Genomic DNA, 12,588 nt, shown 5'->3' with positions numbered 1-12,588 from the left:
TGTTTTTATTTTTTTGTTAGTGTTTTGCCATTTAGCACAAGCTAACTCTTACTAGAATGTTACTAACTCTTACTATCTGTTAATTGATCTATCTGTTAATTGATCTATCTATCTATCTATCTATCTATCTATCTATCTATCTATCTATCTATCTATCTATCTATCTATCTATCTATCTATCTATCTATCTATCTATCTATCTTCTTTTTGTGTATTGATTGATCTATCTATGTTGTATATTTAATCTATCGATTATCTATCTATTCATTCATCCACTCAACTCTATATGTCTGTGTGTGTGTGTGTGTGTGTGTAAATACCATCACTGTCAAAACCTTGTATCTTTATTTTTGCTATTCTGTAGATAATGTGAATCTGCCTGGTGTTGGATTATATAGATCAGAACAGCGGGAGTAAATATATCCATCTTGAAAACACAGAGTTTCTCTGGGCCTTGAGAGGGGCGTGGTCAGAGCGTGAGTGGGTGGAGCTGGAGAGAGGGATAGAGGGAGGAAAGGAGAGAGGGAAGAAGGGCAGAGAGTGTGTGGGCGGGGAAAAGGGCCACGGACAGGACAACAGACGCCACGCCACGAGGAGGCCAGAACCATGTCTGGAGTGTGTGTGTGTGTGTGTGTGTGTTGAGCTGAAGTGTGCCTGGCTGTGGGTTGGTTGTATTAGAGTTTGGCAGCAGCTGCTGCAGTGTGTGTGTGTTTGTGTGTGTGTGTACTGTAATGACCCCGGAGGTGGAATGTTTGCATGGTGTTCGCGCGCTGGCGGCTAAATGCTAGCTTCACATTCACTACCTCCCTCGCTTTACTCAGACTTTACAACAGAGCACCAACACACACACACACACACAACCTACTGACCAATCAGCCATGGAAAACTTACCATATGAATATATATATATATATTTTTTTTTAAATTAATTTTATTTCTAATTTTTCCCATTTTCTCCCCAATTTACACAACCAATTACCCGACCCACTTATTAGGACTCCCCCTAATACTAGTAATGCCACAACACACCAGGAGGGTGAAGACTAGCACATGCCTCCTCTGATGCAGCATTGCCGAGCAGCCAGCGCGCTCGGAGGAAAGCGCAGCGGCTCGGTTCTGATACATCAGCTCACAGACGCCCTGTGCTGCAGACATCACCCTAGGAATGATGTGGGGAGAGAGCGCCGTCTACCCACCCAGAGGGAGCAGGGCCAATTGTGCTCCCTCTGAGCGCCGGCAGCTTGATGGCAAAGCTGCATGAGCGGGGGTTCGAACCTGTGACCTCCTGCTCATAGTGGCAGCGCTTTAGACTGCTGAACCACTTGGCGCCCCCACGATATGAATATTTTTACTGAAGAACCAAACAAACCATCAAACCTAAGCGAGAACAGTGTGAACGGGAGACTTTACAGCGTTCTGAACAGTTTACATTAGACACTGCACAGCACTCTAGAACCCAACACTCTAGAACTGTGTGAAGAAGACATTGAAAAACGATTCTAGAACATTGTGGATGGGGCATTGTACACTGTAGACAAGCGAGAACATGCTAGAACTGTGGGTGAGGGAGAACACTGTAGATATCAGTGGGTCATCTGGAGCAATGTTCTAGAACAGTGTGTAAAAACAATGTGAAATATTCTAGAACTGTTTAAATGAATAAGAATGTTCTAGAACAGTGAGAACGAGACACTGTCCAGAGTGAAAGATAGAGGAGAAAGATTGAAACAGAGAGAGAGAGAGAGAGAAAAGGAGAACAAAAATCACTACCACTTTAAAATAATACTACCTTTATAAAGAGTTTATAAATGGTTTACAGTTAGTTTATTAATGGTTAATAATTAATAATTTAAACAGTAATAATCAGTTATAACACATACATAGAAAGGGCAACAATATAGATGGCTTAAACATTTATAAACCCTTTATAAAGGTAGTCTTATTTTAAAGTGGCACCCAAAAAAGTGTGAGAGAGAGAGTTAGAGTGAGAGAGATGGTTAGAGAGAGAAAGAGCGAGTTAGAGAGTTAAAGAAAGATACAAAGAAAGAAAGTGAGTGAGAGAAAAAGAGAGAGAGTGAGAGAGATACAGAGTGAGAGAGAGAGAGTAAAAGATAGAGAAAGAGGCAGAGATTAAAAGATTGAGAGAGATTGAAAGGGAAAGTTAGACAGTGAGAGAAAAAGAGAGAGTGAGAGTTAAAAAGAAAGGGGGGGGGAGAGAAAGAAAGATACAGAGAGATAAAGAAAGAGAGTTAGAGAGAGAGTTAGAGATAAAGAGTTAGTGAGTGAGAAAAAGAGAGAGAGAGTGAGTGAGAGAGAGAGTTAGAGACACAGAGAAAGAGAGAGAGAGAGAGAGAGAGAGAGAGAGAGAGAGAGAGAGAGGGGCGAGAGAGTAAAAGATAGAGAAAGAGGCAGAGATTAAAAGATTGAGAGAGATTGAAAGAGAAAGTTAGACAGTGAGAGAAAAAGAGTGAGTGAGAGTTAAAAAGAAAGAGTGAGAGATAAAGAAAGAAAGTTAGAGAGAGAGAGAGTTAGTGAGTGAGAAAAAGAGAGAAAAAGAGAAAGATTGAAAAAAGAGTTAGAGAGAGAGAGAGAAATAGAAACAGAAAGAGAGAGAGAAGGAGAGGGAGTTAGAGTTAGAGAGAGAGAGTTAGAGATATAGAAAGAGAGAGAGAGAAATAGAAAGAGAGAGAATGAGAGGGAGTTAGAGTTAGAGAGAGAGAGAGTTAGAGATATAGAAAGAGAGAGAGAGAGAAATAGAAAGAGAGAGAATGAGAGGGAGTTAGAGTTAGAGAGAGAGAGAGTTAGAGATATAGAAAGAGAGAGAGAGAGAAATAGAAAGAGAGAGAATGAGAGGGAGTTAGAGTTAGAGAGAGTTAGAGATACAGAAAGAGAGAGAAGGAGAGGGAGAATACCCGGCTTTGTTATTATTAGTTTAACCTACTTCAGTCTGGCTGTAGCTCTGCTGCCTTTTACAGGAAGAAGGGAAAGTGCAGCCAAGCTGACGAAGGAGAAAAGAGGAGGAAAAAAGAAAAGAAGGAAAATAAGCAGCAGGAAGAGAAACTCACCAAATCTCCTTCACCATCTGGGAAATTGTTCAAATTACGCATCGAATTTCAGTATATTATCAGATATAACTCTCACTGTAAGATAGCACAGTTTATACACTGTAAGAACAACACCTGTAACAATACTTCTAACAAGACACTGCTGCTGCTTTAAGAGCTGTGCTTGGAAACTCTTTACTCCTGATGAGTGCCCGTTTCATCATAAAAATTTTTATATAAAAGAATATCTGGGGTATTGTCAACTTGCAGTTTCTGAGGCTGGTAACTCTGAGGAACTCATCCTGTGCAACAGAGGAAACTCCTGATGAGTGCCAGTGTAATCTTAAAGTTGTTTATGTATAAAAATGTACACCAAGACAAAATGCTACATATCCATAGTGTAAAATGTAAAAAAATAAATAAATAATAATAATAATAATAAATAAATAAATAAATCAGCCACAATAATAGATCACATATCCTTAAAACCCTTTTTTTTATTAATATAGTACCAAATCTATACAGAGAACACCATCTATATACTAGTGCATCTGAAAAAAAACAGAATATCATTGAAAAGTTACTTTATTTCAGTAATTCAGATTAAAATGTGAAACTCATATATTATATAGATGTATTAAACACAGAGTGATCTATTTTAAGCGTTTATTTATTGCTAGGTGGTTTATTGGTTGTTAGGTGGTTGCTAAGGCATTTTTATGGTGTCCGTGTTTGTTGCTATCTTGTTTCTAAGTGGTTGATAGGTGGTTGCTAGAGTGTTGCTATGGTGTCCCTGATGGTTGCTATATTGTTTCTTAGGCGTACTTCGGTATCCGTTTTGGTTGCTTTCGTCTTTCTAAGTGGTTGCTAAGGTGTTGCTAGATGGTTGCTAAAGTGGTCCTAAGCGGGTGCTAAGGTGATGCTATGGTATCCATGTTGGTTGCTATGTTGTTGCTAGGTGGTTGCTAAGGTGTTGCTATGGTGTCCCTGGTGGTTGCTATATTGTTTCTAAGGCGTGCTACGGTATCCGTTTTGGTTGCTATTGTCTTTCTAAGTGCTTGCTAGGTGGTTGCTAAGGTGTTGCTAGACGGTTAAGATGCTAAGGTGGTGCCATGGTGTCCGTGGTGTGTGCTATGTTGTTGAAAAGGTGTTGCTGTGTTATCTGTGGTGGTTGTTTTTTTTTTTTTTCTAAAATGTTGGTGTTCCTATGGTGTTGCTAAGTGGTTGGTAGGTTGTTGCTAAGGTGTAAGTAAGTAATTTATTTATTTTATTGTTGATGATTATGACTTACAGCCAATGAAAACCCAAAAATCAGTGTCTTGGAAAATTAGAATATTATATAAGACCAGTTGGTACTTTTGGCAGTGTGGGCAGTGTGCCAAGTCCTGCTGGAAAATGAAATCTGTATCTTTTCAATTACATAAAAATCCATTCCTCTTTTTGAAGAATATTATTTGCTGTTTCAGCTCCGCTTCCATCCTCCTAGTCACCTTTACACCATTGTTTCTCCCTCATTCTGTGTGTGTGTGTATTCTGTATGTGTGTGTGTGTGTGTGTGTGTGTGTGTGTTGGGGTAGGGGGGCTGTAAGGGAATATCGGGCAGCCATTGCAGACCCTGCTGAGACGTTAATGACTTCCATCTGTGTTGACGTTGGCTTCTAAACCCCTCCCCACCCCTCACATCAGATCCCTACACACACACACACACACACACACACACACACACACACTTTTAGAGAAGCTAAAACACTTCTCAGTATTCACCCACAAACCCTAAATCAGTCTTACTTTAGCAAAAATGCTAAAGACTGCTAAGAAGTATCGCTTTCTCACACACACATAAACACACACACACTCTCACACACACACACACACATAAACACACACACTTACAAAGCGCTAAAAGACGGCAAACTGTTCGACCACAAACTTCACTATTTTTGCTAAAGTAAGTGTGATTTTAAGAAGATATATTATTCAAAACTCACTTTTTGTTTGCCCCTATAAACCATGAGTTTCAGTCTCCAAGATCAATCCAGGAATCATATACTTATGTACATTATCTACATCGTGTTTCAAATTATTATGTGATATTATTCTCAGATTTTCCTAAGTGGTCGATGCAAATGACAGTCAGTACCGTTTCTAGTCATGACACGTTAAGTATAAATCCAATTTTATTGAGCAAACCTCAATAAGAAAAGTGCGTTAAAAACATTCAGGATTCCTCCCTCAGACAAAGTCTGCTGACTAATCCTGCTACGTATTGTTTTAAAATTCCTGAAGGAAATGCAGGATAGTTTTGCAGCTAAAAATGTCTCCCACTGTTCACTATGGTGGTTGCAGTGGTGTTGTTAAGTTGTTGCTAGGTGGTTGCTAAGGTGATTGCTAAGGTGTTGCTATGGTATCAGTTGTGGTTGCTAAGATGTTGCTAAGCGGTTGCTATGGTGTTACTAAGTGGTTGCTAGGTGGTTGCTATGGTGTCCATCCTGGTTGCTAAGGTGTTGCTAAGCGGTTGCTAGGTGGTTGATAAGGTTTTGCTATGGTATCCATGTTGGTTGGCATGTTGTTTCTAAGTGGTTGCTAGGTGTTTTTAAAATGTCTGTGCTGATTACTATATGGTGTTACGAAAAGTTTTTTAAGGCGTTGCTGTGGTATCTGTGTTGGTTGCTGTGTTGTTTCAAAGTGATTGCTGAAGATGTTGCTAAGTGGTTGCTATGGTATCCGTATTGGTTGCTATGTTGTTTCTATGTTGTTGCCATGTTGTTGCTAAGGTGTTTCTAGGTGGTTGCAAAGGTGTTGCTATGGTGTCCCTGGTGGTTGCCAAGATTTATGCTTAGGCGTTGCTAGTTGGTTGCTGAGGTGTTACTGTGGTATCTGTGGTGGTTGCTATATTGTTTCTGAGGCGTTGCTATGATATCTGTGTTGGTTGCTATCGTCTTTCTAAGTGTTTGCCAGGTCTTTGCTAAGGTGTTGCTATGGTGTCCCTGGTGGTTGCTATGTTTGTGCTAAATGGTTGGTAGATTGTTGCTAATGTGTTGCTAGGTGGTTGCTAAGTGATGTATTTCCATAAATCAGATTAGAATGTGTTTGCATGTTGCTGCATAGGTACAGATAAAGGAGATGTAGGTACGTTCATAGTTAAGCGTGATTAGCACAAGCTAACGCTAACATGTGGCAAACGCTCAGAGTATATACATGGGGCGTGGCCAGCAGCAGCTCATTTGCATAAAAGTGACAGAGCCCTTAAACGGCTCATTCTGAAAGGGACTGAAACTGGTAAGAATAGAATAGAGCTGATTAGATCTTTATCTTTATGTGAGAGTGATTTTTTAAATATAGAACTTTATAAAAATGTTTTGTAGCACATTAAAAGGTTCCTCCACTGTTTTTAAAAGAAAAATCTCTAAATGTACTTTTTTAAACTCTGCTGAGTTCAGCTCTGTGCTGCACTGTGTTTCTGTCCTCCCTTTTATGGAGGCCTGACCGCAGGCTGGAATGCGATGACCTAATCCCTCATTGTGTCATGGACAAAAGGAGGAAAATGGATTATGATTCATTCACAACAGTGCACGTTTCTCGGTCGCCATGGAGACGCGAGCATCTCGTTTTTATGGGGTGTATCCAGCGAGAGTTTATGCGGTGGACGTGTGACAGAAAACAATGTTCTGGAAATGTTCAGAACTGTGAAGAGAGTGAGGAAAATGCATTAGGAACAATTTGCACTCTCATTATCTCTGGTTTGTTTTCACACACAAGAACTCCATCTGAACCGTGGATCGATTGCACGATTCCTGCAAAATGCATCACTTTTCTGTTTGTAGGATCACTAAAACGTTGTCTGTTTTATGATTTTTATTACTTTTATTGGATTTAAACACTGGTGGTTGCTAAGGCATTGCTCTGGTGTCCGTGTTGGTTGCTATGTTGTTTCTAAGTGATTGCTAAGGTGTTGCTCTGATGTGCCTGGTGGTTGCTATATTGTTGCTAAGGTGTTGCTAAGTGGATGATAAGGTGATGCTATGTGTCCCTGGTGGTTGTTATGATGTTGCTAAGGTGTTGCTAGGTGGTTGCTAAGGTGTTAATGTGTTATCCCTGGTGTTTGCTATGTTGTTTCTAAGTGATTGCTAAGGTGTTGCTCTAATGTGCCTGGTGGTTGCTATGTTGTTGCTATGGTGTTTCTAAGTGATTGCTAAGGTGTTGCTCTAATGTGCCTGGTGGTTGCTATGTTGTTGCTATTGTGTTTCTAAGCGATTGCTAAGGTGTTGCTCTGATGTGCCTGGTGGTTGCTATATTGTTGCTAAGGTGTTGCTAAGTGGATGATAAGGTGATGCTATGTGTCCCTGGTGGTTGTTATGATGTTGCTAAGGTGTTGCTAGGTGGTTGCTAAGGTGTTAATGTGTTATCCCTGGTGTTTGCTATGTTGTTTCTAAGTGATCGCTAAGGTGTTGCTCTAATGTGCCTGGTGGTTGCTATGTTGTTGCTATGGTGTTTCTAAGTGATTGCTAAGGTGTTGCTCTGATGTGCCTGGTGGTTGCTATATTGTTGCTAAGGTGTTGCTAAGTGGATGATAAGGTGATGCTATGTGTCCCTGGTGGTTGTTATGATGTTGCTAAGGTGTTGCTAGGTGGTTGCTAAGGTGTTAATATGTATCCCTGGTGTTTGCTATGTTGTTTCTAAGTGATTGCTAAGGTGTTGCTATGATGTGCATGGTGGTTGCTATATTTTTGCTAAGGTGTTGCTAAGTGGTTGATAAGGTGATGCTATGGTGTCCCTGGTGGTTGCTATGTTGTTTCTAAGGTATTGCTAGGTGGTTGCTAAGGTGTTGCTATGTTATCCCTGGTGGTTGCTATGTTGTTTCTAAGGTATTGCTAGGTGGTTGCTAAGGTGTGGCTAAGCAGTTGAGCAGTAAAGAACAGTGCATCACTTTTGGGATGCTCAATTTTTTTATTAATACAATCTTTTTTCAGTATTTAAGGCCTGTTGAATCTAAGCTTGTGCAATTTTTTTGTTTTATTAAACATTTCTTAGAGGTGTCAATCGATAAAAAAAAATATTCTGTGATTAAGTGCGATTAATCGCACTTATTCTCCCTGAGACCTTTTCCATATCCTTTTTATAGTGGATATTAAACGCACCAATGTGCACCAATAAACCACGCGAGCACATCGTCTCCTCTGATTGGTCAGAGCTGTCTGGCGTAGGACTAATTAACTAAATATAGTGAGAAGATTCTGTGTTCCAGTGTGTATATCTGTGTACGAAATATGAAAATTAAACAGAGCAGTAAACGCTGCACATACCGCACTCTTAGTGTGTAAACAGCATGGAGCAGCAGCAGAGACAACGTTTGTTCCATTGACAGTATATACTACCTGGACCAAGCCATCCCGCTGATTTCAACGGAGCCAGGTGAGGCCAATCGTGTCACTTCCTGATCGGCTTCTCGTGGGGCGTTAACCGGGAAAGAGAGAGACTGCGCAGGCGCCAGCATGACGCGAATCTTCCGCGTGCCGTGCAAACAACCGTACTGTTTATAGGAGCTGCACAGAACTGTTCACTCCACAGTGAGAAAAGCTCCATTCCGTCCCATAATGGGGCGTTTATTGAATAAACAGCAGATAAAAACTAGAATTACTGATATCCAATATTAGTCCACGGATTTACTGAAGAATATTCATAGTTTGTCTATATAACAAGCATTTAGAAACTCAGTAATGATAATAATAAATGTGTAATATAAATTACAGTTATATCTCTACATTATAATTCTCTTAGTCTATCTTACATCTATTTACTACTCTCTTACTATCTACAATGTAATATCACTGTTAGTAGTAGTATTATATTTGCATAATTAGAGGTTACTTTGACCCTGCTCTAATTCAATCAGCTCTGTACTTTTAAATTACAGGGAGCAACTTCTCCAAACATTACAGCACGGTATTTTGGGTCGCTGTCTTTTTACGTCATCGTTAGCATAGTTGTATAAAAATGTTATTTTCTAAAGCTATGAACAGATTATTAATCTTATGAATCAAATGGCAGAAAATCTGTTCTTTGTAAAAAAGAACACGGGCCGTGTCATAATCAAAAACGGCTTGGAAATACATTTATTATTAGTTCAAAGACACCCCGGAATGAATGGAAGTGAATGGATAGCTTTGCTCAAATGGTCCTCTCATCCCTCAGCAGCACACTTCCGGTGGCACGTTTTGGAAGGGGAAAGCTGGGGGCCTGGTTTGTTCATAGCAGTATGTTATCTGGCTAATATATTAGATTAAACTGTGCCTTACCAGCAGTTTAGCTTAATTAAAAATGAGTATATTTGATAGCTGGGTTGGATCGAGACCAGATCACATTCTCAACACAAGATTTACGACTTTTTTGCTTATTAATTTGGACTCTTTATAGGTTCGTACCCTTTAAGACTCACATTTGGATCCAGCTTGTCCAGTCTAATGTTACAGGATGTTGGATGTAGCTCCATCATTCCAGAAAACACAGTTCCACAGCTCAACAGCTCAATAATGGGGGGATTATAGCTAGGGGTGGGCAATATAATATCGTATACAATATATCGTGACACAGAAATATTGTGATATTAAAAATCCATATCGTGATAACAGGGCTGTTCTGTCTTAAAAGTAGTCTATTATTTACTGTGAAGCTTTAGGTGTATTTATTGTATAATTGTTTTAGTTTGCAGTTTATATGCATGCACTAAATATTCTGCAATATTTTTTGCTGCATTATATTATTTTATGCTGTATTATTTATATTGCAACATTATGATTATACTGTTATACTGTTATACTATATTTCTGAAATGAATTATTTATTGTTCTGTTTTCCTATATCGCCAAGTATATCGTTATCGCAAAAATACCCTGAAATATCGTGATATTATTTTAGAGCCATATCGCCCACCCCTAATTATAGCTTATAACATATATGTGTATGTATGTGTGTGTGTGTAAAGTCAGGTTAAATACACAAACTGGACAGGGGAAATCTGCAGGTCTAGACAGTGTAATTGATTGAGAGTGTGTGTGTGTGTGTGCTTTCCTGGCTCTGTGCTCAGGGACAGTCCCAGTACAATAGGTCTGGTCCAGACAACAGGGCCAATGTTAACACCTATACACACACACACACCACCTATATACACACACACACACACACACACACACACACACACCACCTACACACACACACACACACACCACCTATACACACACACACATGGCACAGACACAGACATGCATTCGTGTTACATACATACATTTTCAACAGCAGCGCAATTTTTTAGCAGTAGAACTAGCCGCGGTTAGCAGCGCTTAGCGCTAGTAAACACAGCATGATAGCGCTACACTGAGGAACCTGATAAGCCAGGGCACTATAAGCTAGCAATTATACTCCACTCTGAACGGCTAAAGAGCTAGCACTGTGGTTAGCGGCTAATGCTAATGCTGCTCCAGCCTTGGTGCTGGAGAAACTTTACTGAAAACTCACCCTTTATAACTCTGGACTTCAGCGAAGTGGCTTTACTGCTCCTTAATACCTGACTGGTAGAATTCATACATAAGGAGCACTGGGTTATAAGATTTACTTTTGATTTTTGGAACTGCTCGAATTTTTGCATCAGGAGTAAAGCAGCATGAAGTTATCCAAAAGCAGTGTGTAAAACTGGTGGAGGAGAACATGATGCCAAGATGCATGTGATGCAAATGTGATTAAAAACCAGGGTTATTCCACCAAATATTGATTTCTGAACTCTTAAAACTTTATGAATATGAACTTGTTTTCTTTGCATTATTTGAGGTCTGAAAGCTTTAGCCATTTCTCATTTTCTGCAAATAAACGCAAAGTTTTACTCAAACATATACCTATAAATAGCTAAATCAGAGAAACTGATTCATAAACTGGAGTGGTTAATTTTTTTCCAGAGCTGTATATGTTTCTTTATAGCTTCAATATTAAATTTACAATGTAAAAAAAAAATCATAAAAAAAGAAAATGACAAAAAGAAGGGATTAATTATTTTCTAAATGCTATGTAGCCAATAAGACACATATGTTGTTTGATGGCAGTTTGGTTATGCTGGTTGAGAACCTCACAGTAGACAGTACACAGCAGCATTAGCCAACAGACTTCTTCTGAGGGAGGGATCTGTACCTACTGTCTGTAGTAAATCAGCAGATGAGGAAGTTATTTTGTTTCTATCGCAGTTTAGCTAACATTGAAGTGTGTTAACTCTTAAAATTGTAAATTTGTAAATATGAACTTGTTTTCTTTGCATTATTTGAGGTCTGAAAGCTTCAGCCAATTCTCATTTTCTGCAAATAAGTGCTCAAAGTTTTACTCAAACATAAACCTATAAATAGCTAAATCAGAAAATCTGACTCCGAAACTGAAGTGGTTATTTTTTTTCCAGAGCTGTATATGTTTCTTTATAGCTTCAATATTAAATTTACAATGTAAAAAAAAAAATCATGAAAAAAAAGAAAATGAAAGAAAAGTAAGGGATTAAGAGAGAGAGAGAGAAAAAAAGAGAGAGAGAATGTCGAAAGTGGGTGTGTCCTCTCTGGTGTGTTTGGTCTAGGTGGATGGAGGTATGTTTGGCTGTGTGCAGGCATGCATTATGTTGAATTGCAGCCCAGCCCTAAAGCCTAAAGTGGAAAAGTGCCTAAATATACTGGCGCTGCTCAGGTCCGGAACGCCGCTCCGGATCCCGGGCTGGAATTCTCCGCCCCGCTGAACCACGGCCTGAGCCGGCAGACGTCCAGTCCTCGCTGGGTTCTGTGGCTGGAGTGGACGTCAGGCCCGGCTGAGTCCAGTCTGGAACTGATAAAGCAGGGCTTTCTGGAGGAACTGGAACGCTGTGGACTCTGTGGACGTTGACCGAGAGCCTATCAGACAAGCTGGACTGGACCTGACCTTATCATTTTACACGTTTTCACAGCTGCACACAAGCGCCCTGTATTATTAAAATATTATTCAGTACCCTGCCTCATTAACCGATTGATCTTCTGGCCTAATTTAGAATTTTTTTTTTTAGATTAACCATTGAATTATTTTCTAAATGCTATGAAGCCTCAGATTTCTTCTGAGAGAGGGATCTATACCTACTGTCTGTGGCAAGTCAGCAGATGAGGGTGAAAGAACTTCCAAATAATGAGGTTTTTTTGTGTTTCTAAAAAGCGTAGCAGGATTAGTGAGAAGACTTTTTCTGAGGGAGGGATCTGTACCTACTGTTTCTAGCAAGTCAGCAAATGAGGGAGATAATTAAAGAGTTTTTGTGTTTCTATAGCAGTTTAACTAACACTAACATGTTTTAAATGCTCAGCGTAAATATGGGGCGTGACCAGCAACAGCTTATTTGCGTAAAAGTGAAAAAAGTCCTTTAACGGCTCATTCTGCTGCTGAGATTTACCTTTTTTTGCAGCTATACTATATAGACAAAAGTATTGGGACACCTATACATGTTTCATTTTACACGTTTTCACAGCTGCACACAAGCGCCCTGCATTATTAAAATATTATT

At 39.6% G+C, this 12,588-nt stretch overlaps 2 protein-coding genes across 4 annotated transcripts in view; one reads left to right on the top strand and one right to left on the bottom strand.

Moving 5' to 3' along the window:
* Nucleotides 1-12,588, bottom strand: part of mkxa (mohawk homeobox a) — a 343,537-nt gene that overhangs the window by 145,213 nt on the left and 185,736 nt on the right. The window lies entirely within an intron of this gene.
* The window catches only part of afap1 (actin filament associated protein 1), a 123,019-nt gene that overhangs the window by 57,036 nt on the left and 53,395 nt on the right, over nt 1-12,588 (top strand). The gene's annotated exons all lie outside the window — the stretch shown is intronic.

The sequence above is a fragment of the Astyanax mexicanus genome, chromosome 15, assembly GCF_023375975.1.
Source record: "Astyanax mexicanus isolate ESR-SI-001 chromosome 15, AstMex3_surface, whole genome shotgun sequence".
In the NCBI taxonomy this organism is placed as follows: Eukaryota; Metazoa; Chordata; class Actinopteri; order Characiformes; family Acestrorhamphidae; genus Astyanax; species Astyanax mexicanus.
This window is presented reverse-complemented; position numbering and strand designations above follow the sequence as displayed.